The 23,303-nt window shown below is 37.1% G+C and overlaps 1 protein-coding gene across 9 annotated transcripts in view; it reads right to left on the reverse strand.

Annotated features, from left to right (window-relative positions):
* The window catches only part of DMD (dystrophin), a 2,127,700-nt gene that overhangs the window by 1,915,888 nt on the left and 188,509 nt on the right, over positions 1–23,303 (reverse strand). Inside the window, exon 1 of one of the 9 annotated variants that reach the window (XM_045472673.1) lies at positions 19,923–19,985. The exons of the other annotated variants lie outside the window; for them this stretch is intronic. The gene's annotated coding sequence lies outside the window, so the exon portion shown is untranslated. Of the gene's footprint in view, positions 1–19,922; positions 19,986–23,303 lie in introns of those variants that run through there. 9 annotated transcript variants of the gene reach the window in all.

Consider the following 23,303-nt stretch of genomic DNA (forward strand, 5'->3'; position numbering starts at 1 on the left):
GTTGTTCAGACCCTGAGTCCATTCTGTCCAGTTGCATAATAAGAGCTCAGTAAATACTTCCTGAATCACGTATAAGTCAGTAGATATTCTACATTTTTTTTTTTCAACGTTTATTTATTTTTGGGACAGAGAGAGACAGAGCATGAACGGGGGAGGGGCAGAGAGAGAGGGAGACACAGAATCGGAAACAGGCCCCAGGCTCTGAGCAATCAGCCCAGAGCCTGACGCGGGACTCAAACTCACGGACCGCGAGATCGTGACCTGGCTGAAGTCGACGCTTAACCGACTGCGCCACCCAGGCGCCCCTGATATTCTACATTTTAATTTATTTTAATGTTTATTTATTTTTATCGCTTCTCGGCCTTTTGGCTAAGATCAAGTGTAATGTTTATTTTTGAGAGAGATAGAGACAGACTGCGAGCAAGGCAGGGGCAGAGAGAGAGAGGGGGAGACACAGAATCTGAAGCAGGTCCAGACTCCGAGCTGTCAGCACAGAGGCTGATGCAGGACTCAAACTTACAAACCGCGCGATCATGACCTGAGCCACAGTTGGATGTTTAACAGACTGAGCCACCCAGGTGCACGAGATAGTCTACATTTTAAATTATATATACAGAACACACGTATAATCAAGATATACATACCTCTTTTTAAAAATTTTTATAGAGTTGACACACAATGTTGTATTAGTTTCAGGTGTACAAGAGGATGATGTGACAAGTTTATACATTATGCTGTGTTCACCACAAGTGTGGCTACCATCTGTCACCACGTACCACTATTATAATATCATTGGCTACATTCCTTATGCTCTACCTTTTCTTCCTGTGACCTTGCCACTCCACAACTAGAAGCCTGTATCTCCCTCTCCTCTTCACCCATTTTGACCATCTCCCAGCCCCTCCCTTCCAGGAACCATCAGTTTATTCTCTGGATTTACATGTCTGATTCTGCTTTCTGTTGGTTCATTCATTTGTTTTTGTTTTCTTAGGTTCCACATATAAATAAAGCTATATGATATGTGTCTTTCTCAGTGTGACTTATTTCACACAGTATGATACCTTCTAAGTCCATCCATGTTGTCTTAAATGGCACGATCAAGATGTTTATCTTGAATCAAAGCACAAGGAAATACTTGTTAAGTGCATCTTTTTCGTTGGTAAGAAAAAGTTGCCTCGTGTTTTGGTGACCCAAATTGTATCCCATTCCATACTTAAACCTTTAAATGGCAAAGGGTGTGGGAACACATAAATGGAATAAATGAAGTATGATTTATTTTCTGTGACAAGGGGATAGGCTTCTTTCTCCCCTGAAAATTACTGCCAAATAGTATAGATGGATATCTCAACAAAATTAGAGTTCTTTTGGAAAGAACACAGGAATGAGGCTCTTGGTAAGTAACATACAATTAAAAAATTCAGTAATGTTAACTGCCCATAAATATTCCAGCATCACACTATCAAAGGTGGCCAGAATTCCCATGAATTCTGGACTTTAACTTAATTTCTTCTTAAAATTAAGTTTTAGTTTTAGAGTTTCAATGTATTTCCATAACGGACTCACAGAAAAGTATAATCACTAGAAGATTATTGCAGAGTGATTTCATAGTAAAACTTTACTAATTTAGGCAAGTTTAAATAAAAGCAATGAAAATCTTAAGGAGAAAATCATTATTTCTTTATTTTCTTCCTTAGAATGGTAATTCAAATTAGGTAATCCTAATTGATGATTAATTAGGTCCTCAGGGGAACAATATAAATGAGATTAATTTAAGAGGATATCGATACTTCTGGGCAAAAGAAGAACTGATAGTACTAAAAATTTATATAATTTCTTGACTCATGAATACATTACTGATTTATGTAACAGACTCCTTTCACAGGTAAACTTCCTCCTAGAATCTGATCATACTGTATAAATTCTATGAGTTAGTTCATTTAAATAAGGTTTTATTTACCGTGGAAATATAGGCTATTTACATTTTTAGATAATAACATAGTATTTTTGCATTTGAATAAAATGCTCACATATAGGCACTGAACCATTCTTAATTCAAGAAAAGTGAATTTATCAAACTGGCAAAAATTCATAGTTGAGGGAAATATCAGTTATAATCTAAAATAGTGGTTATCTCAAAGACAGGTCACACTCTCAAGTTATAGACCATAATCTACCTTTCATTCTCAAATGTGAATCACCTTCTAATAGTCAGAGCTGAATATTGGGTTTTTTGCTTGTTTATTTGTTTGTAAGGAAGCTCTACACTCAACACGGGGATTGAACTCACAACCCACGATCAAGAGTCAGCCAGGTGCCCCAGAGGTAAACATAAATGTAAATATAAAATAACCAATTTAATTAAAATGATTAAACTCTTTACCCCTCCTCTCAGCCAAAATGAACAGTAGCTGAAAATTGAAGGCTTAACCATATGTAGCTCCAAATCCAACATTTTAAAATGTCTATTCTAATAGGAGGAAGTTTGGAATATTACAGATATTCACATTTCTCAGCAAACTGCACCATAGTAAGGGCTTATTAAATATTTATTCTTTGAAATATTTTTCATTAAATTACTTGCCGGTGATTTTCTAAGGCCAAACTTGAAACATTTGAAAGTGTTCCTCATTACCCATTTCCTTCATATTATTTTATTTCTCATTATTACTATCACAACAGTATGACTATGTACACTGTCTTCTCTTAGCTCCCCCTACAATATCAAGTTTTATATCAGATATTTTTCCCTATTTACTTCTAATAGAGATTTTAGTTGATTATCAGATTTTGTTGGAGCAGACAGGCAGTAAAAATGTAAAATGTCTAGTTACACGTGGCCAAGAAATTCTAGGAGAAATACAGATTTGCAGATTATTTACTGTTTTCTGGGCAGTCATGTTTCCAGCCTCCATCCTGTCATGCTATGGCACTTCTCCATTTATGGCAGCAAGTGGCTAAAAGCTTTTGTGTAAGTTGGGTGGATGTCAGAGCACAAGCAGGAATTAACTCAAAATGCATCAGAGGGAAAGCTTTCAAAAAGAAGTTTAAGCATCATAAATGCCAAGGGGGCAGGAATAAATATCAATTGCTGTCAAGACATATTTAACAAAGTTTATTAGAAAGGCAGCAGATGTGAAAATACTTTAGGGGAGTTGAGACACTAAATTTCAATCAGCATTTTTTTTTAATTTAGAAATTCATAAACTCCATCCAAGGAAACTGACACTTGAGTAAGTATAAAATCCATGGTAATGATTATTTAAAACCCCATATTGACTATGAATTTATGCATGGGGATTCATACGCAAAATAACAAAACTGCATTTATAACAGAAACGAGAACAAAGCAACAGAATTTGTAACAGGTTAAAGGAAGCATTAACTGTAGTGTAGGAGAGTCAAGTTCCTAAAGAATCATTTATTCATTCATTCAGCAAAAATTATAATTATTGTGTTCATGTCATAATTTCAGGGTCTTTAGAAACTAATAATGAATTTAAATTAGAAACGTGTGAGTTTCAAAGTATACTTTTTGATATAAAAACATTTTTCCTGAAATAAAACTAACCTCCAAATCCAATAAAGTCACATTTTTATTGATAGGGGAAAAGGACTTTAAAAAAAAATGTTTACAGGAATGTAAAGGAACAAACCTAAGATGACCGATTTATGAAAGAAGCAAAATCATGCTGGATATGGGTTATCAACAATATACTTTTTGACAACTATAAAACGAATAGGTTTTCATTAAAAACAGTAAGTAATTAGGACGACTGTTTTTGAAGCCCTTACAAAATACCAATTACACATTTTGCTATAATAAGTCCCTGTGTCATTTTTATTTTTCAGTTCAACTTCATACATGAGAAAACTGTAAACTCAGTTGAAAATTTTACACAGGACTACACTTTGAGAAGTAATTTAAACCCAAGTTTGTTCAATTATAGCGCTCACAGTCTCAAATGAAAATTATATTCATGATTATACTACCAATTTTATTGGCCAGTTAAAAATTTAATAAAGTAGATATATATCCAATTTGTAATCCCAGTGATATAAGTGAATCTAATTATGGCCTGTTGGACCACAGTTAAATGTGTTATATATTTTGATTTGTTTTATTTCATCCTGGAATATTAAATTTCCCCACTTCAACCACTTTAAAAAACATTCCCATACTTATTTGTTGAAAATTATAGATAACCATTTACTTTCAAATGTAAGTTTATATTGGTTAACTAGTGTCCATTCAGGTCTCGGCAGATTTCTGATTGAAATTAAAGCCAATAATAAGAGTCTTAAAGAGAATTACTGAAAGAGCTGTTTAAGAAGTAAACTCTAGGAGTGCCTGAGTGGCTCAGTTGGTTAAGCATCCAGCTTCGGCTCAGGTCATGATCTCACGGTTCGTGAGTTCAAGCCCCGCATCGGGCTCTGTGCTGATAGCTTGGAGCCTGGAGCCTGCTCCAGATTCTTTGTCTCCCTCTCTCTCTCCCCCTCACCTATTCATGTTCCATCACTCTCCCTCAAAAATGAATTTTTTTTAAAGAAGTGAACTCTAAAATGGGAGAAAATATGTGCAACTCATGTATCTTATAAGGGGTTAATCTTCAAAATATGTAAGGAACAATTACAACTCAATAGCAAAAAAAACCTAAGAACCTGAATAAAAAATGGGCAAAGGAATTTAAGATAGGTATTTCTCCAAGGAAGATAACCAAGTGGCCAACAGGTATATGAAAACAAGCTCAACATCACTAATCGTCAGGGGAATGCAAATCAAAACCACAATGAGACACATCTTCATACTTATTGGGATGGCTATTATTAAAAAAAAAAACAAAAACAAAAAAAAAACAAAGATAACAACTATTGGTGACGACGTGGAGAAATTAAGACCCCTGTACAATGTTAGTAGGAATGCAAAATGATGCAGCCACGATTGAAAATAGTATAGAGGTTCCTTGAAAAAACTAAAAATAAAAATACTATATGATCCAGCAATCTCACTTCTGGGTATTTATCCAAAAGAACTGAAATGAAGATTTGAAAGAAGTATCTACACTCCCATGTTTGTAGCATCACTATCTACAAGATCCAAGGTGTCAAAACAACCTAAATGTGCAATGATGAATGAATGGATAAAGAACATGTACTATATACAGGCAAGGGGATATTACTCTGCCTTAAAAAAAGGAAAGAAATCCTGTCATTTGCTACAACATGGATGAACCCAGAGGATATTATGCTAAGTGAAACAAGCCAGACACAGCAAGACAAATACTGCACGATTCCATTTATGTGAGGTATCTATAATAGTCACATTCACAGACTCCAAGAAAGGAATGATGGTTGCCATGGGGGGGTGGGGGAAAGGGAAAATTTGTAATTACTAATCAATGGGCATAAAGTTTCAGATAAGCAAGATGCATAAGCTCTGGGGATCTGTTGTATAACACTGTACCTACAGTTAACAATACTATATTGTACTCTTAACAGTTTGGTAAGAGGACAGACTCCATATTAAGTGTTCTTACCACAATAAAATTTTTAAAAAGAGAAGACAAAAAGAATGAAGGTTCTCACTCAACAAGGAATATAAGCAGAATTGTCCAGAGGAAGGAGCAGTTTAAATAGACTACCTTTGTCCCTTAATGTGTCTTTCAGTCTACTTTGTTTCTTTAGTTTCTTGAAATCATAGCTGCTTCTATGGGTGACCTTCATTATAATCTAGACAGTCACATCGACATTTCTCCCCGAAAGGCAGATAAAGCACAAATTTAGAAAGTCTGAGCATGGCATATAAAGCTGCCTTTGACTATTGTAACTGAAGAACAACTCTGTGGGTGTTTAAAAAATTATTCCAGTTATGTGGTTCACTCTCTTGAGATTTAGTGGTAGCCAATTATGGCCCACAGGCCAGAAAAGTGACTGATCATTGTCTGAAGACATGATGATAAAGTGGGAAGGTGAAACAGATTCATCTTTTTTTTTTCCCTCTTACAGGTAGATGTTGATTGAAATAATGAGAGATTTAAAAAGCTGACACAGCTTTGATCTCTTCTTTGATGCTTCCTGCTGTTGTCTACGATGTTACTCTTTGTAAAATAGGGTCAGTTAAAAGAAAAAGCCAGAGCATAGTTTCTCCTTGCTAATGATTAATAAAAACAACTTGGCAAATAGAATTCTGCACACTGACGAATGTAAACAGCACAGGAGGCCCCCAACATCGTAAAGAAAGAGATTGTACCTTGTCACACTAAGCTACTCTCTGGTCCCTGACCCTGCAGGCTCTCACTGGGTGACTAGGCACCTACTTTTATCTTTTCCGCAGGCCCTCTCTCACATGTTACCACTCGTGAAACGATTACATTTGCTTCAAGACCAAATCAAACACTGCCTTTCCAGTCCTCCCGGCTGGGACAGTCATGGCCAATTTCACAGCATCTGGTACGTGCCTCTATTACTGTTCTGCACCACGGTATTATATGTATTCGCCTGGGTCTCTTCTAGACATGGTGTTCTTAACTATTTTTGTGCTATGGATCCTTTTGGCAACTGGTGAAGCAAATGGAACACTTCCCAGAATGTTTTCAAATGCATAAAATAAAAGAAACTTATATAGGAAGACAAAGGAAATTAATTATCCTACAATATGGTTACCAAATATTAAATATAGGAGTATTATGAGAGATTCATTCTCTATTTCAAGGTACAATAATTAACATACATTCAAACTAGTGGTTAATAAAAATGATCTTCCTGATTGTCTACCACTAGGATATGATATAAAAATACTGGTGATAAATTCACAGATATTGCTAACACTGCATTGTGTTGCCTGTTTTCATCATTGGGAAGAAATGCTAATTTTTAGTTACAGGTTAGTGAAAATAAGGATGCACTTTTTAACCCTATCCTGATTTGTGGTTCCCAGATTAAGAACCTTCAATTTGACTGCATAGCCTTGGGGGAAGAGTGTTTGATTTGTTGATCGTTGTGTACACAACAGAACCACTGGCACAATCCAAGTACTCCACAAAGTTTGCTGAAAGGTGGCTGAATTGTGTTTGGAAGGCATGGCTGCTGATTCTATCAATACCCTGATCACATCACAACACATGAAGAAATTTGGTATTTTCAATTCAGTTTGTCAGGGGATACCATACATGGTGCCATGTATATTCTTCTGTTCACAGAGACAGAAACCTGAAAACTAAAACTGAAACACATCTGTGACTAAGCGATTGGTGTTTGTTACATTTCTCCCTCCTTTCCCCTAAGTCAATAGACAACCATGGAGATGCTGATAACGCTGGTGATAATGTCCTCATACTGAACGTCACTTCTGTCGTTCCAGCTTAAATCTCTCTTCACAGGACCTAAGCAGTCTCTACAGCACAGCGTGAAGACAGGAACCATCAGTGACTTCAGCCTTTCAAATAGAAGACTCTGACACCAGTAACAGTGACACGCAAAAAGACATTTCACTATTAGATAGCGAAGGTGAAAAAAACAAAATGCTCCATTTCCTGACTAATGGCTATTTCTTTATTATATTAAGAAGACCGCCCAAGACTTATGTGGAAAAAAAAATAAGCCTATCATTTGGATGTCTCCCAATAAACTGCTTCTTAATATCATATGAACCAATAGTCTATGATTAACTTTTCAGCTTTCCCCTGTTTTATTTTAAGCATACTGTCTGGTATAGCTATAGGTGACATACTGTTCTGTTCAATGTAATCCAATTAGATGATCACCAAAATGACAAACACCATTTATCTTAACGTGTTTTAATGACACGATTCCAACAAAGACACAATTCTGTATCTTAGTAAAAAAAAAAAAGCAACTATAGAAAATAATCATCTCAATCATTTGGCAAAGAGATAAGATACATAGAACATGTATAGTAAAATATAATACTTTTCACTACAAAAGAATTAAAACAAGGAGTCTGTTTTCAACTTTCCCATCCAAAACTTGTTTCCAAATTCAGAAATTTTCAAAGAGATTTCATAATGTTATGCTGCTTATTAACGTTAAAGACATCCATAGATAATTGCTTGAAGAAGAAAACAGGCTTTTTCAGTAATAATAACAAATGTGCCGCCTTATTGGAAGTGTAGCAGCCTGTCCCCTTTGAGTACAAAAATAAGATTTGGGTAAAATATAAAGGACCTTTACAGTGTAACTTGATAAAAGTCTACCTGAGTTATAATTATTTGCATTACTTTCCTAAAAATTGATTCTTCTCCATAAGACTTTATTATATTCACTACAAGGAATTAGCCCATTGTATAGCTCTAATATCATATTAATTTATTCAACATTTAAAAGAATATTAATTGCATACATAGAAAAAGGAGATGTGCTGTTACTTATGTTAGCCATTTGTTGGCTAATCATGTCTCTTGATTTCAGAACCAGAAGCGCACTACTCAAAAACTAATTGGAAAAAAAAGTTTTTAATGTGAGAAGTATAGAGTTCTGGCTGTTTGAACAAAGATGAGCTTGTAATACTTTTCAAATGACAAAAGAAATAGGCTTTTTCCTCTCCTGGCTTTAGTAAATAGGAAAGACAATTGCAAAGCAGGTATTCCAAAATATGAAACAAAATTATCATTGTTGGAAAAAAAAATCTTCTAGCATCTGTTGCAACACAGAGCTATTATAATGTAATTAGACAGACTACAGACCAGATGCTAAGGAAGCAAAATTTAAAAGATAAAGCATGGTATTATTTGGTTAATGAATTTAATTCCAAATGTTACAGGAGTGATTCATGGATGTTTTTTTTTCCCCTAAAGATCAGTTGTCATATATACATAATGCATTTTAACAGTATGTCTATGTAATATATTGCCAAGAGTAAATGATCTCTTACAGAATATTAGCTACTGTAAAATGACACAACTGTAGGTACTCATAGGTAGATGAGTAACCTGCCAACAGTGATATAATACTCTTTCAATTTATACCTCAAAAGAGCAAGAAATAGGTTGTGCTATAAATGGAATACAATTCTATGAGACAGGATCAAAACGAAACATATTTTAGAAATATTTAAAATACAATCATTTTCCTCTAATATTCTCTGTCTTATATTATTGTGTAATGGGAATGGATGCCAAAATAATTCTGAAAAGACCATTTAAATACTACTGCAAGAAATGTGTAGCTAAGAGGGAAAGCCCTTTAGCATGTTCACATTTTATATTTCCATCTACAGTTGCCGCTAGTCCTCATTATTTTGAAAATAAAAATCTCCTGTATGGTAAGCTTGTTAAAATGAGAGCCCAGATCACACCAGAAGAGCATAAATCTGAAACAAACAAACAAAAAATACAGAAGAAGCTGCTAATTCATATTTGTTTTAACAAGTTTACTTTATCATATTCAAAATAAAGTATAGGAGCTATTTTTATGCAAACATAAATAGTACTGTATTTTCATAGGTGTCTAACAATAGGTCACTCAAAAAGTAGGGTCCGTGTTTAACGCTTAAATAACTTACTGTACAAGGGAATAACTTCAATATTCCCAGATTCCAGTTCCCAGGGAAGAATGATCACACCAGGGAGGTACATCGATGTTAATCGTGCTAAACCTGTCAGCCCGGGTCATAAAGTTCTCCTCAAAACTCTGTATCTTCACAGCAACCACTTAGGAAAATTGTACATATCACAGAGCACAGGACCTCATTTGGATATTTGAGAATCGATCATTTGATAATATATACTTCCAGTTAGCAGGAGCATTGAAAATATGCTGGAAAACACAACCTCAGCATTACCAAAGACTCTATGATGAGGACATGCCTTTTCTCACTTATGCTTATTATTAAATATTTGTTGGATAAATTAATGAAACTCCCACAGAACAACCACATTATTTTTAGCAACAATAACAAATCCATACATGATGAAAGCTCATTCTTCACTTTCTTCTGAGACATTCACTACACATGCATTTAATTGTTCTCGAGTTAAGTGACACAAAGCTCGAATATATTATGCTACAATCAAAGCCAGAAATGACCCAATTGTCCATCACAGAGAAGGGGAAAGAATTTTTCCTTCTAATGAAAGTGGAGCGCGGGGATCCGCTAAACAAAAGGAATTACAGTAGAGTGATGTTCATTCTGGAGACTGTGCCAAAACTATGGATAAATATGATAAATACATGGTCATTCAAGGAAACAGTTCTATGAACACGGTATTAGTCATATAAAGCTTGAAAACATTATCTGTGGCTTAATGTTTTATAAATAATGAATCAAAAACATGGAAAACCTAAAAGATAGCACCTGCTCTCAAGAACTTTATAAAAAATTACAGAAACAAAGAAAATCCACAGGAAATAATTAGCAAGTAATTAAGCTGAGAACTGGGTAAAAATGTGGAACAAAAGTTCACAGAATGAACTGAGATTCGAAGCACTTAGGGAAATTGTCGTGGTAGCTATAATACTAGAATGGATTTTTGAACACGGTAATGCTTTAAAACCAAAATGAAAAGATTCCAGAAAGGGAGAATGAGACTAGCAAGATAAAAGTGAGTAAACTGGCCTATGCAGGACAGAGAATTTTTATGCTGAGAATATAAAGAAAACACACCTCAAACCCTTGAGAGCAAACCGTCAGGGGGCACCGGGGTGGCCCAGTCAGTTAAGCATATGACTCTTTCTTGATTTTGGCTCAGGTCATGATCTCACGATTGGTGAGATCGAGCCCCACATCTGGCTCTGTGCTGGCAGCGCTCAGCCTGCTTGGGATATTCTCTCTCTGCCCCTCAGCTGCTCGCTCTCCCTGTCTCTCAAAATAAACAAACAAACATTAAAAAAAGAGCATACAGTCAGAATGAGAGGATTCATACTGGTCTCAACTTAAAAGAAATTCTGCTAGCTTTGAGAATCATGCAGCTGATCACTAAAGGCCTTGGACCAGGCAGGTTTGTTAGTTATTAAAGACACAGTTATTAAAAGTAACTCATCTTTATTGCTTTTTTTGCACTTAATCTTATTTGATCCCTGAAAGTAGTGACACTAGTCAGGAAAAGATCATTATTGTGTCAGTTTTCATTTGTATTTTTTCCCATTTTGTTGAGGTTTCACTGACATATAACATTGTATAAGTTTAAGGTATACACCATGATGATTTGATACATGTATGTATTGTGAAATGATTAAAACAGTGAGGTTTATAGATCCTCACATAGTTACCATTATGTGTGTGTGTGTGTGTGTGTGTGTGTGTGTGTGTGGTAAGAACATTTAAGAGCTACCCTTTTTTGAATGCAAAGACAGAGACCCCCTGAAGATTAATGACTGATTTAAAGGCATACAATAAACATGGGCATTGGGACGCCTCCCACATGTCCTGATTACAAAACCATTACCTACTTCTATAATTTCCTCATGTTATTGAGAAACTGAAACTTTTATCACAAAAACATGTCTAGGATGTCTGGAATCACACCTTAACAGAATATGGAGAAAAAAAAATCCACTAAAGGATTATCTTAACTTGCTTAAATTTGCAGGTAAAATATCCTTTGTACCATCAAATAATATGGGACCAAACAGAAGCAGAAATGATGAAACAAGCTTACCAGTGAAGACCTGACTACTCTGGAAATTTAGACAATTCAGGTCATTAGTCATGGAGTCCTAAGGGAAAAAAGTATGCCAGATTCCATAGTAGTAAAGCCAGAAGCTCCCTAATTTACATCCCCTACTTGGCTGAGGATATCAGATGTGTTCGGGTTGGACAAGTTCAAGACTCTTCCTTGAGTAATTTTAAGGAACGTAACACGGTCTGAATAGTAATTGGTTATTTAATAATCCTGCTCGCAGAGCCAGCATAAGCTTGCTTCACTCTTAAGCACAGAATAGGACCAACTGCCTCACTTGGTGCTTGGAAAAGAAACCTTCATCTGCGTATAAGCTTTAAAGTCAACCTGACGTGAAATCCTGAAATACATTTTGAAAATGAATGGATTAGTGATAAAATTAATGAGAAAACTCAAGTCTCCAAAATGAAGTACTTTTTTGGCATGTGATAACCCGATACACTGCCCTCAGAAGCTCCCTGCAATCAGGTCTGCTGAACCATTCCCAGCATAGCCTCTCTTGCATCATAGGTGTTTTATTAACCAAGCCAAACCGGCCATTTGTCCTGGTGTCACCTCATGTTTCAACACTAACTTTCTCCCCATTTATGTCAATCTCCTTATCCACAACAATAAACCCCTTTACCGATTTCAAAGGGCTTCTCACTAAAAGTACTACTAACCAACTACAACTTCTATGTTTGACACTAACTCTAACCCTGTCACCTATGAACTGCTCGTCATCTTTAATATTAGCATCACTCACTCCTATTTCACACAATCCACTGTGTGATGCCCAGCCTACGTAGACTTGCAAATGACCACTTCTGTGTTCTGTCCAAAGAACAGCATCTCAGACCATGCCTATACATGCTTCCACACAATCCAGAGTACTGAATTCTAACTACTGTCTACTTTCTCTCAAGGTCTACTCTTTGCTAGTGAAACATCACAGGATGGAGACATTGAGCTTCAGTAAATTACTATTTACCTACCATCAACTAACCCCTACTCTTCTCTTCTAATAAACGCATTCAGTGAAAACATGTATTATGCTAAGACAGTGTACCTGACAACATGCATCTCACTATATATTCAGTGATGATCAAAGCTGAGAGAGGTTGAGTGAGGAAAGTATTGCTGGCGGACACAATAGCAGAATTGAGTCTGCCATGTGAGAATGAGAACAGGTCAGTGTTGTTGAAGCACAGCAAGGACAGAGAGGCGGAGGAGGAAAAAATGAGATCAGAATCTGATTAATAATAATAATCATTAACCAGAGATGAACACAACCTGGTTCACACTTTTAAATGATCACTATGGACGCATCAAGAAGAAAGGACTAGAATGTGTCAAAAGCACAAGTGGCAAGGGACAAGGTATGGGGGGGGGGTACTGCCATGTTTAGCAGTAACTTAGAATAAAATGAAATCAAAATATACGGATGACATCATGTACTTTCTCTCCTGTTCCATGAGGGTTTTATTCATATATTGTGACATTCTGGCAGGTTTCCTAGAGCAGCTCTTCTAAACCTTCCCAGGGCTTTTCAGGTTCACAAACTGTTTCCTTCTTTTCCACCTCTTGCTCCATATTGATGGATGACTGTGCTTTAGTTACTAAAGAGAGCATAGTTCATCCTGCATGAGCTCCCTCATGCCCCCCCCCTTCTATCATCTCCACTGCCCTTGCCCTGATTTGTAAGCATGTGAAATAATCTATCTCTAACACCCTGTGTTCATTTGGATTCTTGCAAAACAGACACTAAGGCAAGGACTTAGGATGCAGATAGCTTTTCTTTCTGATTTCAGAAAGTATATGTGAGAGGGCAAAGAAAGTGAGATTAGGAAGAGGGAGGAGGCAAGAAAGATGTATTAATGATCAATTAGTAATGGGGGTAACTGGGGCTCAATCCCTCTGGTGGTTCCCTGAGAAGCAGTGTGGACCATGCTTCAGAACTGTCCTGCCAGAGGAAGAGGAGGCTGGGGTGCCTTTCCAAGGATTCCCATCCCCTAGTAGTTAAAGCTTGCTCCTGGCGACATCATCACCCTCCCTCAATAATTCTGGATCACTCCTGTTCCCAGCAGAGCAAGCTGCCGTGGTGCTGGAGTAAGCCCTTGGGCAGAGCAACCGAGCAAGAAACACAAACTCTGGAGATGGTGAGCCAGGAAACACAATGAACGCTGGTGGGGAAGGAAATATGAAGGGCAGTTCCAGGACCATCTGCATGTTCTTCCCTCATTTAAGACCTTGTTTCTTTCTCAGCTCTACTGAAGCACTCCTTAAGGGACTTATTGTTATGACCTATATAAGGAACCTTATAAATCCTCTAATCCAACCCTCTTAAATGAAGATTTGAAAATTAAACCCCAAAACTCTTCATTTAATGTTAGGGACACTATTTGCAAACATTTTGCTTGGTCTCTAAAATGTACATTGCATTTTATAGTATTTTATGTATTTTTAGGTTCTCAATAGCATGAACATTAATTCTAATACCTCGGTATCACATTGCCAACTATCAACATGTAGTACCTCCTACTGGTTCACAAACTTTCCAATCTAAGCCAACATCTGTTGAGTTTTATCATCTGTATTCAATACTCAAATGAAAAAAAAATTGCAGACTTTTAAGAACGGGCTAACTGCAAATATTTGAACCACAAAAGCTATTTAAATTCAGAATCCTCTTTACAGAATATTTTCATTTGGGCTATATATGGCCTTGAGTGGAGTTTTTTTTTATTATTGTTTTGCGGTTGGATTTTAAACCAATAGATGTCTTTTCAGGGTCCTGGAAACCTCCAAGGTAAGGGTTTAAAAACTGTACTTACAGGAATCTATCAGTATTTTGGTAAATAGTATCTGAAACACAACTATAGTTTATTTGAACAGCAGGCTAGTTCACACAGAAATTGTTTTATTCATTGAAGTGACTTCACATGTAGTATACTTTATTTTTAATTTGGTCTAATTAAGGATTAACAATTACCATTCCAAAAGGGGTTAAATATATAATCTATTGCATAAATGACGCTCTCTACAGTGATGCACATACTTAATAGATATTTTTAACATAATTCACACTAAACTTATTTTTATCAAAAACCTTTAAGTCAAATAATCTAATGCAACTAGCCATGATAGATCATTTCATTATCTTTAATTACATGGCAAGAGTTTTCCTACTTGTTATTCTTCCAAAGAACTTTTTGTAGACACTGGTGATATTCAATTTTTATTGGAAAGAGATTCATCTAGATTTCCTGAAAATTTTGTGAGCACGTCGGCACCCCTTTACCATTATTCATTAGGAAGACAGGATGTCTTAACTTTCAAAAAAGAAAAACACATTCAACATACTGTATTTTTAAGAGGATTGAGTTTAAAGGCACTTTTGCATAGATCCATGCTCAATCTTGGCTTGAGTCAAGTGAGGCGGAACCATTTTTCTGCTTTTGGCACCTTCGAAGCTGCCTAACAAAGCACAAAAAGGTGAGGACCTCCCTCCAGAACTTTCATTTCTCTCCCTTACCTTCTCTTCACCATATTACCAATACCTTTCCTAAAACACAGAGGCTCAGTTTTGCCTGGCTGGGAAAAGAATCCATCTGTTTCAGGTTTTCCCTTCCCCAACTTCCATTTCAATTTCAAGTGGTTGCTAAAATAAAAGGCACTGTTGTGTGTGTGTGTGTGTGTGTGTGTGTGTGTGTGTGTGTGTGTGAGAAGAGCTAGGATTTGGGCTTGACCAGGAGGAATCTGGGAACTGAAAAGATGAACAGATGATCGTATCCTGAAAAACTCAAATGAGTTTGTCAAATAAATCTAGTATTAATAATAAAAACAAAAAAACCCAAAATGCCTTTTGCTCTCACATTGAGTTAATGATCTAATAACTACTAGAATAAAATGTCACAGATATTATTCATTTGCCAAAATAAATGGCATTAAAAACTGAAATAGAAACACCCTCTTTTTTTTTCCCTGGGCAAGTTTGCCTGTAGGATTCATTCACAGAGCTGGTTTGTTGAATGCTCCTTACATTTCAGGTGGGATTAAGTGCTCAGGACTCAATGATGACAGCCAAGGGATAGGAGAGACCTAGGAGAGTGTCAGGCTTTTTTTCCCCTCAATTATCCTTTAAAATGCCATTAAAGATGGGTTTATCTTCATAATAAAACCGTAATTTATCATCATAAATATTATCTATTTTAGTAATTCTCAGTTGCTTTGATCATGAATGTCGAAGTGAAAAGTAATAAACTGAGAAGTGAGCCAGGCCAGAATAAATCTCTTGCTATATTATTTGAACATCAAAAATATGGCACATTGCCTTTTAAGCATCACCCTCATTTCATCAATTTGGAATAGTATTGGAATTAAAATAGCATGAAAATGCCATCATAGCTCTGATGATTTCTGAAGCCTCTATAGGTGGCATGTGATAGGTAAGACTAGACAAAAAGAACACACTCTAAAACTGGAATAAATGGTAATATTTGTTTTCTTGATATATTTTATCAGGAAAATGGCGAGAATGTGTATAATAAACATCTCTACTTTCTTAAAGGCCCCTCACTCTCAACTCTAAGTAACAAACATCTAAATTCCAGTAAAAGTCAACTATCCATATTATACATTTAATCTCAACGTTGTACCCTGTTACAACATATCAAAGCTTATATTTTATAGAAGAAATGGACCAAAACAAATGAGCATGTAACTTAAAAAAAGTAGCAAAGATCACAATTTTGTGAATGTTTCAATTCAGGCATTCCCATCTCAAAAGATGCATTTAAATTTTGTATTAGGCATTTATAATTAAGTAAAATACTCTGTCTTTCCATGGTTTAAGTTTCCCACTTGTGGCTTCAGTCAAGTGAGTTGGAAAACATCTTATTTTTACTGACCCACAAGGGGAGACTTGATGGACAGTATAGACTAAGAGCTTATAAAACATGGATCATATTTTCATTTTGCTAAAAGTATCACAGACTAAATCTTTACTTAGGGATGTATCTCAGGGAATAAGAATCAAAAGAGTAATTAAAAATGGATTCCTTATATTACATATTTGAGAACTGCTGACCAACTGTTTACTTTAGTAATTTTATTGCTAATTTCTATGGAATAATAATTTTATCCAAATAGATACTCCATGTTTTAATGTGTTAACCATTACTTTAATAAACGCCTCAGTGTTGTGTAGGATTTGTATTTATTTCCATGTGCTGTGGGAAACTTCTCTCAACAGTGTGTAAAGAGAACATGGGTAACTAGACTAAGGGACAGAAAATAGGTGTTTTGTTTCCAATTGTGAATAGAAGCCAACTTCTTGTTTTCCCTCTATTCATTCAACAGGAAGTTTATCGAGCACGCAATATTGACGTGACACATACATCACAATCCACTATTTCTTGAACTCCTACTTCATGCAATGCATTTATTTCCAAAGTCTTTTGTCCTTTTATTAAAAATGTAACCTTTCAGAGAGCAGAACTTTTTCTTTCTGCTTTTATCTCCCACCAAACTCAGATAACCTAGCCTTCCTTGGCAATTCGCCAGTCTCGCAATTTCCCATGAATCCATTCCCCCTACCTAGAATGTCCTCCAGCTAGATAAATCCTTAGGAGCCAAATTCTTAATCTACCTGAATCCTGGCGATCCTGATTCCTAAATGAGAATCTTCTCATCTTGCCAGCGCTTCTCAAAGGATGGTCCCCACACCAGCAGCTTCAGCATCTCCCAGAGACTTTTTCAAATGCAAATTCTTGGGCCACACCTCAGAAATACCGAACCAGAAACTCTGCCAGTGGGGCCCAGCAAGCTGTATTTTAACAGACTCTCCAGGGGATTCTGATGCCCTCCCAAGGCAGGGAGAATCACTGCTCTAGTCTACCTTCTTCCAGAATTTTTCTGAATATCAAAGGAGAAAAATTATGTCATGGCGTTCTGAAGGAAACAGATGAATAAACCAAGGACTATGTAAGCATAATTTATTAAATAGGTCAAGGATTGTTTTTAACTTATTTTTCTGTTTCTCTATTTCCTCTGTAGTTTGTACATGCACTTAAAGATAATCTCAGCAATGTCAGCAAGCTTGGTGGCATAGTTCAAGCTGTGAGGGTTCAATAAATAGGTCGGTAAACATTGCAAATCAACACAGCTTTTGATGAAATGTCAAGCAAGACAGAGCTTAGCTATATTCGGCTCAGCTTGAATTCATAAACCATTAACTGGCCTCTGTACTTCCAGGACAATCTGCCTGATGAACAAAACACAAATAGAAAAATAATAGAAAAAAAATCTTTACAAAAAGAGGAGTAAAAGGCAATTTTTAAGTGAGAAATGGCAACCACTTAGTTCAGAGCAAATGAGAGACAAGTCTTGCAAAAGTGGGTAGCTTTTCTTACCAATCAAGTTATGGGACAGATGGGGATCAAAATATACTTTTAACTTTGGGTTTTTTTCTTAATATATATTCATAATTTTAAAAAGGCTTCTTAATCCTGTTTTTTTTTTTTTTAGCTCTGCCCTGCCCCCAAAGCTAGACATTCTCCTTCCTAAGGAGAGAAAAACCTGTCAGAGGAGATATGAATTTTAAGAAAATGGCCCAAATTTAGGATTAATGTACATTTAATATACGGTTTGTCTCTACTGAAATCTTTCCTTATTTAAAATTTTAGGATACCTTAAAAGAGTTAAAAACATCACAGATACGATTAATCCTAACTCTTTTATAGTTTACTTAAGAAGTAGGATGTAGCAGTAAATATATAGCCTTTAAAATCATTCTTAAATATTCCAGGCAATTAGGCGGCCTAGAATCATTGTTTACAAACGGGAGCCCAGTTTGCTTCCTAATAAGCTGTGAATATCTGATCACGTCTAAATTACTCTCCACAACAATCCTTATTATTTTCCTTTTCTTTGACAAAAAGAAATTTCTTGAAACTCTATACACTTTCAAGAATTTATATAAACACTTCACGTAAGTTTTCTAATACGTCCATGGATTTAGTCTAGGTCCTTAGAAACTGCATTTGAAGTAGAAATATTACTGTTTATCGACTCAGGTCTGGGTCATGAATTTTTTTTCTTGTCACTTCATATCAGAACTAATTTTAGATTCCTGAAGGGCAAGTTCATAAAAGTCATAACCCAAAAAGTAGAACCTGGGCTCCCTGTTATTTCAGTGCTTCGCATTATCCTATAGGTCGTTGAGGTCCAACCTCTTCCCTCCTTTTCTCACAGCAAAAGTCCCAATTTAACTTTTAGAGGAAGCCATATGGAAGGAGAGAGATCCAAATTTACCCTAGAGGCTGCAAACTGACCAAGGAGTCACCTCTGGGGAAGCCTGCTCCCGAATGCTTGTGGCATTTATCATTCTTCTGAATGGCTGTGGCATTTATCTGCAGCTTTTACTCACCAGATGAGACCTCAGACATTTCAAATTCTGCGGTGGCTTGCTACACCTTCATAGGAAAGCTTTTTGCTGATTTCCCTGTTGGTACTTTTCTCCTACACATTCTATGGGGTCTGATAAACCTGGAGGTAGAGTCATAGCCCGGCACAGATAAAGCAGGTACCTAATCTCTGGCCAGCTTCACCAAAGCAGACAAACACATTATCTTTTTGCACCTGTTTCTTCCACTCCGCTTACCATGCAAAGTGAGGTGATCTTTGCAGATTCACAGGGAACGTTTTGCAAACACTCCCCTCTCACAGCAATGGTTTCTTCCCTCACAGGCTCAATCTACCTGATTACGTTCCCTTCTAATCAGTAACCTCAGTTTCTGTAGTAATAAGTGTGCCGGCTGCTTTATATAGGCTTTCTTGGAGAGTGCAGCAGAAACCAGAGATCAGAATTAAAGGAGCTGATTATTATGAGGACACCTGTATTTTTGTCTAGCCTTCATGTGAACTCGACAGTGCACTCGTTTATGCAAACATGTTATGAAAGAGCAGCAGAAAGCAGGACGCACACAGAAGAGCCTGGACCGGTAAAGTTGTGCACCTGTGAGATGCTGCTAGGAGGGTAGAAAACAACTCCAATCATGTCCAGTGGTGCTCAAAATGCATTTGAACTTCCTCTGAAAGTATCAAAATACAAGCACTTTATATCCAGATACCTTCTTCCAGACCTACTTTTAAAAATCAATTCTACAATCTGAAACAGACTCACACTGCACACAAGCCACAGTGCACAAGTTAATACCCAAAGCAAATGGAGATTATTGAAGATTGAAGCAAAAATCCATGCGTGTAAACCCTGATTTTTAAATAAAAGGAATAATATGAGGAACTTACTTGAGATTGTATTGGAAGTGAAACCTTGAATCCCACTTCTCGCAAGTACAGAATTGTGCCAGCCTTGAGTAATGACTGTTTACCCAGAGCATAAGACTGAAGTGGATTTTCAGATTAAAAATAAAACTCTTAAGTATGTCAATCCCCATCTGATCAAAGCACATAAACTAATTTTTTCAAGTGCTTCATTAACAATATACCCCAGGAAAAGCTGCGTTTCTCTCAGTTTTCTAATTTAAAGAGTAACTTGTCAAAATGTTTGAGGTCCATGTAATGAAACCTGGAAAAATAGGGCTGCTTCTATTTCACGTAGTAGATTCAGGGCCTGACTCAAGGCCTGGCAGGTGACAAGTGTTCATTTAAAGTGAACAAAAGCATACAACATCAAGTGTCATCGTCACTGCTATTTATATTTTAAATGGCAAAGTTCTGTATTTCCTTTATTTTTTTATGTTTGTTTATTTTTGAGAGAGAGAGAGAGAGAGAGCGAGCGCAGGGGAGGGGCAGAGAGACAGGGGGACACAGAATCCGAAACAGGCTTCAGGCTCTGAGCTGTCAGCACAGAGCCCGACGCAGGGCTCAAGCTCATGAGCCGGAGATCATGACCTGAGCCAATGTTGGACGCTCAACCGACTGAGTCGCCCAGACGCCCCTGTACTTCTTCATTTTTATTTTAAAAAAATTTTAATGTTTACTTATTTTCGAGAGAGACGAAGACAGAATGTGAGTGGGTTAGGGGCAGAGAGAGAGGGAGACACAGAATCCAAAGCCGGCTCCAGGCTCTGAGCTGTCAGCACAGAGCCCGATGCAAGGCTCGAACTCACGAGCTGTGAGATCATGACATGAGCCAAAGTCAGACGCTCAACCAACTGAGCCACCCAGGTGCCCCTGTACTTCATTTTTAAATAAGCCCAGGCTTTAAATTGACCTGGATTCCAAAAAAATTAAATGCTACTGTTTTCTTTATCATAAAATATTCTGCCATGACAACCACGTGCTGTGATGTGAACATGTTAAAATGTGAGTGATTGTTTTTTTCCTTGTTCCTTTTTCTACGCTCAATTTCCAGATGTGGAAATTTCACTTGGAGAGAACATGAGGTGTTGGTGGGGAAAAGCTCATTAATCGTACCGTAACCCCTTGCCTACAAAAGAATACTGCATCCAAGTTACAGAAGAACTAAAGAAACCTTGTAGAATGAGTATATAATTAGCAATGGTGCTAAGTGAATGGAAATGGAGGTTGCCTCACTTAATTCACTGCAATCATCACTCACTGTCGTCCTGCTTGGAAAGATTAGTTGAGGGTATTTCTTCGGCAGTACCCCATTAGACACTTCAACTTCTATCTAAATGTGAAAACGATTATACTAGAAAGGCAGTACGTTAATACCCTTCCGATCACACAGAAACTTTACTGAACAAATCAGTTCCATGTCTGAGTTCAGGGAGAACAGGAAAAATAAGAAAATATTTTGTGGGACAAAAGTTAGAGAAATTAAGAAAAAAAGTAATTATGGAAGTCAGTGGCTTGAAGAGAAAAGCAAAGGAACCCTGTATAGGAGTTTCTCTAAAGAAACTAGCTCTTGGTCAAGGAGGAGAGAAAGCAGATCAAGATCTAACAGAGAAAATTAAAGGTAACACAGTATGAATAGGTGGCACAGTATGATTAACTTGGTCACAAATGCACAACAATGCAGGGTGCCCAAGGTACCTTCAAGGACACTGTGGTTAAGGATCGCTTTCCTGTGATTTATTTATTTTTTTCCCAGAAGACAACACTTGTGTCTGGGAAACACTTATTCTTTTGAATTAATGAAAATCACCTTGCACGCACCCCTACAAAGAACCTTCACAAATACAAGAATAGGAATGCCTTGGATGGGAGCACTGAAAGTGTTTTGCTCTGCCCGACTCTCTCGCCTGGTAGGTCTCAAAAGGTAATGTGCATCAACACTCACCTGAGCGCCTTGGTAAATGGCGGCTACGGAATCAGTAATTTTAGGTGAGCCTTGAGATTCTGCATTTCCGACATGCTTCCTGATGGTATTCCCGCTGCTGGGTGTTGAATTATGCACACACTGGGTAGCAAGGCCCTAGAAGAGTGTTTCTAAAACTTTGCTGATATGAGAACCACCTGGGCACTTTTCCACCCTCCCAAGGCCCAAGCCGCACTTCATCTTGTTCAGAATCTCTGGTGTGAGACTCCAGTGATTTTATGATGCAGCCAAGAATGGGGATCTGCCCGCAGACCGGCTGGTCTCACAAGAGTTGTGCATCAGAATCAAGCGAAGAGATCATACAAAACAAAGCCCAAGTTCCTTAAAGTAAGGATAAGACTGGGGCCTCTGCATGCTTAAGTAGTTCCCCAGGTGATTCTGCTCTCTAACCAAGTTTGAGAACCACTCTCTAGTCCATCCTCTGTGAAATCAATCAGCCGTGTGCTACCATGAACATTTTCAACTTTGATGAGACGCGTTCCTAGCTAAAAATTCCTGATTCTCTCAAACCACAACATCCCCATCCACGGGCATATTAAACACTCACGCACGCGCACGCGCGCGCGCACACACACACACACACACTCACACACTCATTCTCTCTTTCTCTCTCTCATGGTAATCAGTGTCCTCGTTATACACTCAAGGCTTTTTTTTTTTTTTAAAAGTAGTTTTTCTTATTATAGTCAGGCGCACCTTATATCTATTACTTTGTCAGTACTTTAGTGGAAAGCATCCAAGTTATAGGATGTTAGCTTTATGCACAAGGTAGCTACAAAATTAAAAGTAATCTATTTTGAAAAAGAATATGGTAGTAAGTTGAAATTAATACACCAAAAAAATGATCCCTGAGCTCAATAATAGCAGCACAATGTATCACCCTGTGGTTAAAACCCACTTCATAAATGATTCTCAACTCTTCTTCAAGGGCCAGAGAAGATGAGGGTCATTTTGACTAGTGACACATTTTGCCTTCAGGGGAGTTTTAGCACGAGTGCTGTCACATTGTATCTCGTTAAACATTTTTGTTGGCGGTGAAGGGAAAATGTGAGCATTATTAGAAATGTAATTAGTGGACTACAAATTTTACTTCCTTACAGCTTCGAAGAGCACATAGTTATATGAAAATTCTGTTGAATATTTCTCTTACCATTATTTTAGAATGCCAAGCTGTTAGTTTCAATGAGGCCTGCCAGGGCCATTGGTGACAGCTCTGGGTATCGCGTCGTGCACAATAGTGCTTGAGAAAAGATGAGTAGGGGCTGAATACGGTATCCTGTATCAAATCCACTCCCCCATCCTTGTGAACTTGGCATCAGACATAGTGTGCATTCTCAAAAAACTGGTTCCCCTATGGTTTGGGAGGCTGTGCTCCTTTGTCT

This window comes from Leopardus geoffroyi, chromosome X, assembly GCF_018350155.1.
Source record: "Leopardus geoffroyi isolate Oge1 chromosome X, O.geoffroyi_Oge1_pat1.0, whole genome shotgun sequence".
NCBI classification, from domain to species: Eukaryota; Metazoa; Chordata; class Mammalia; order Carnivora; family Felidae; genus Leopardus; species Leopardus geoffroyi.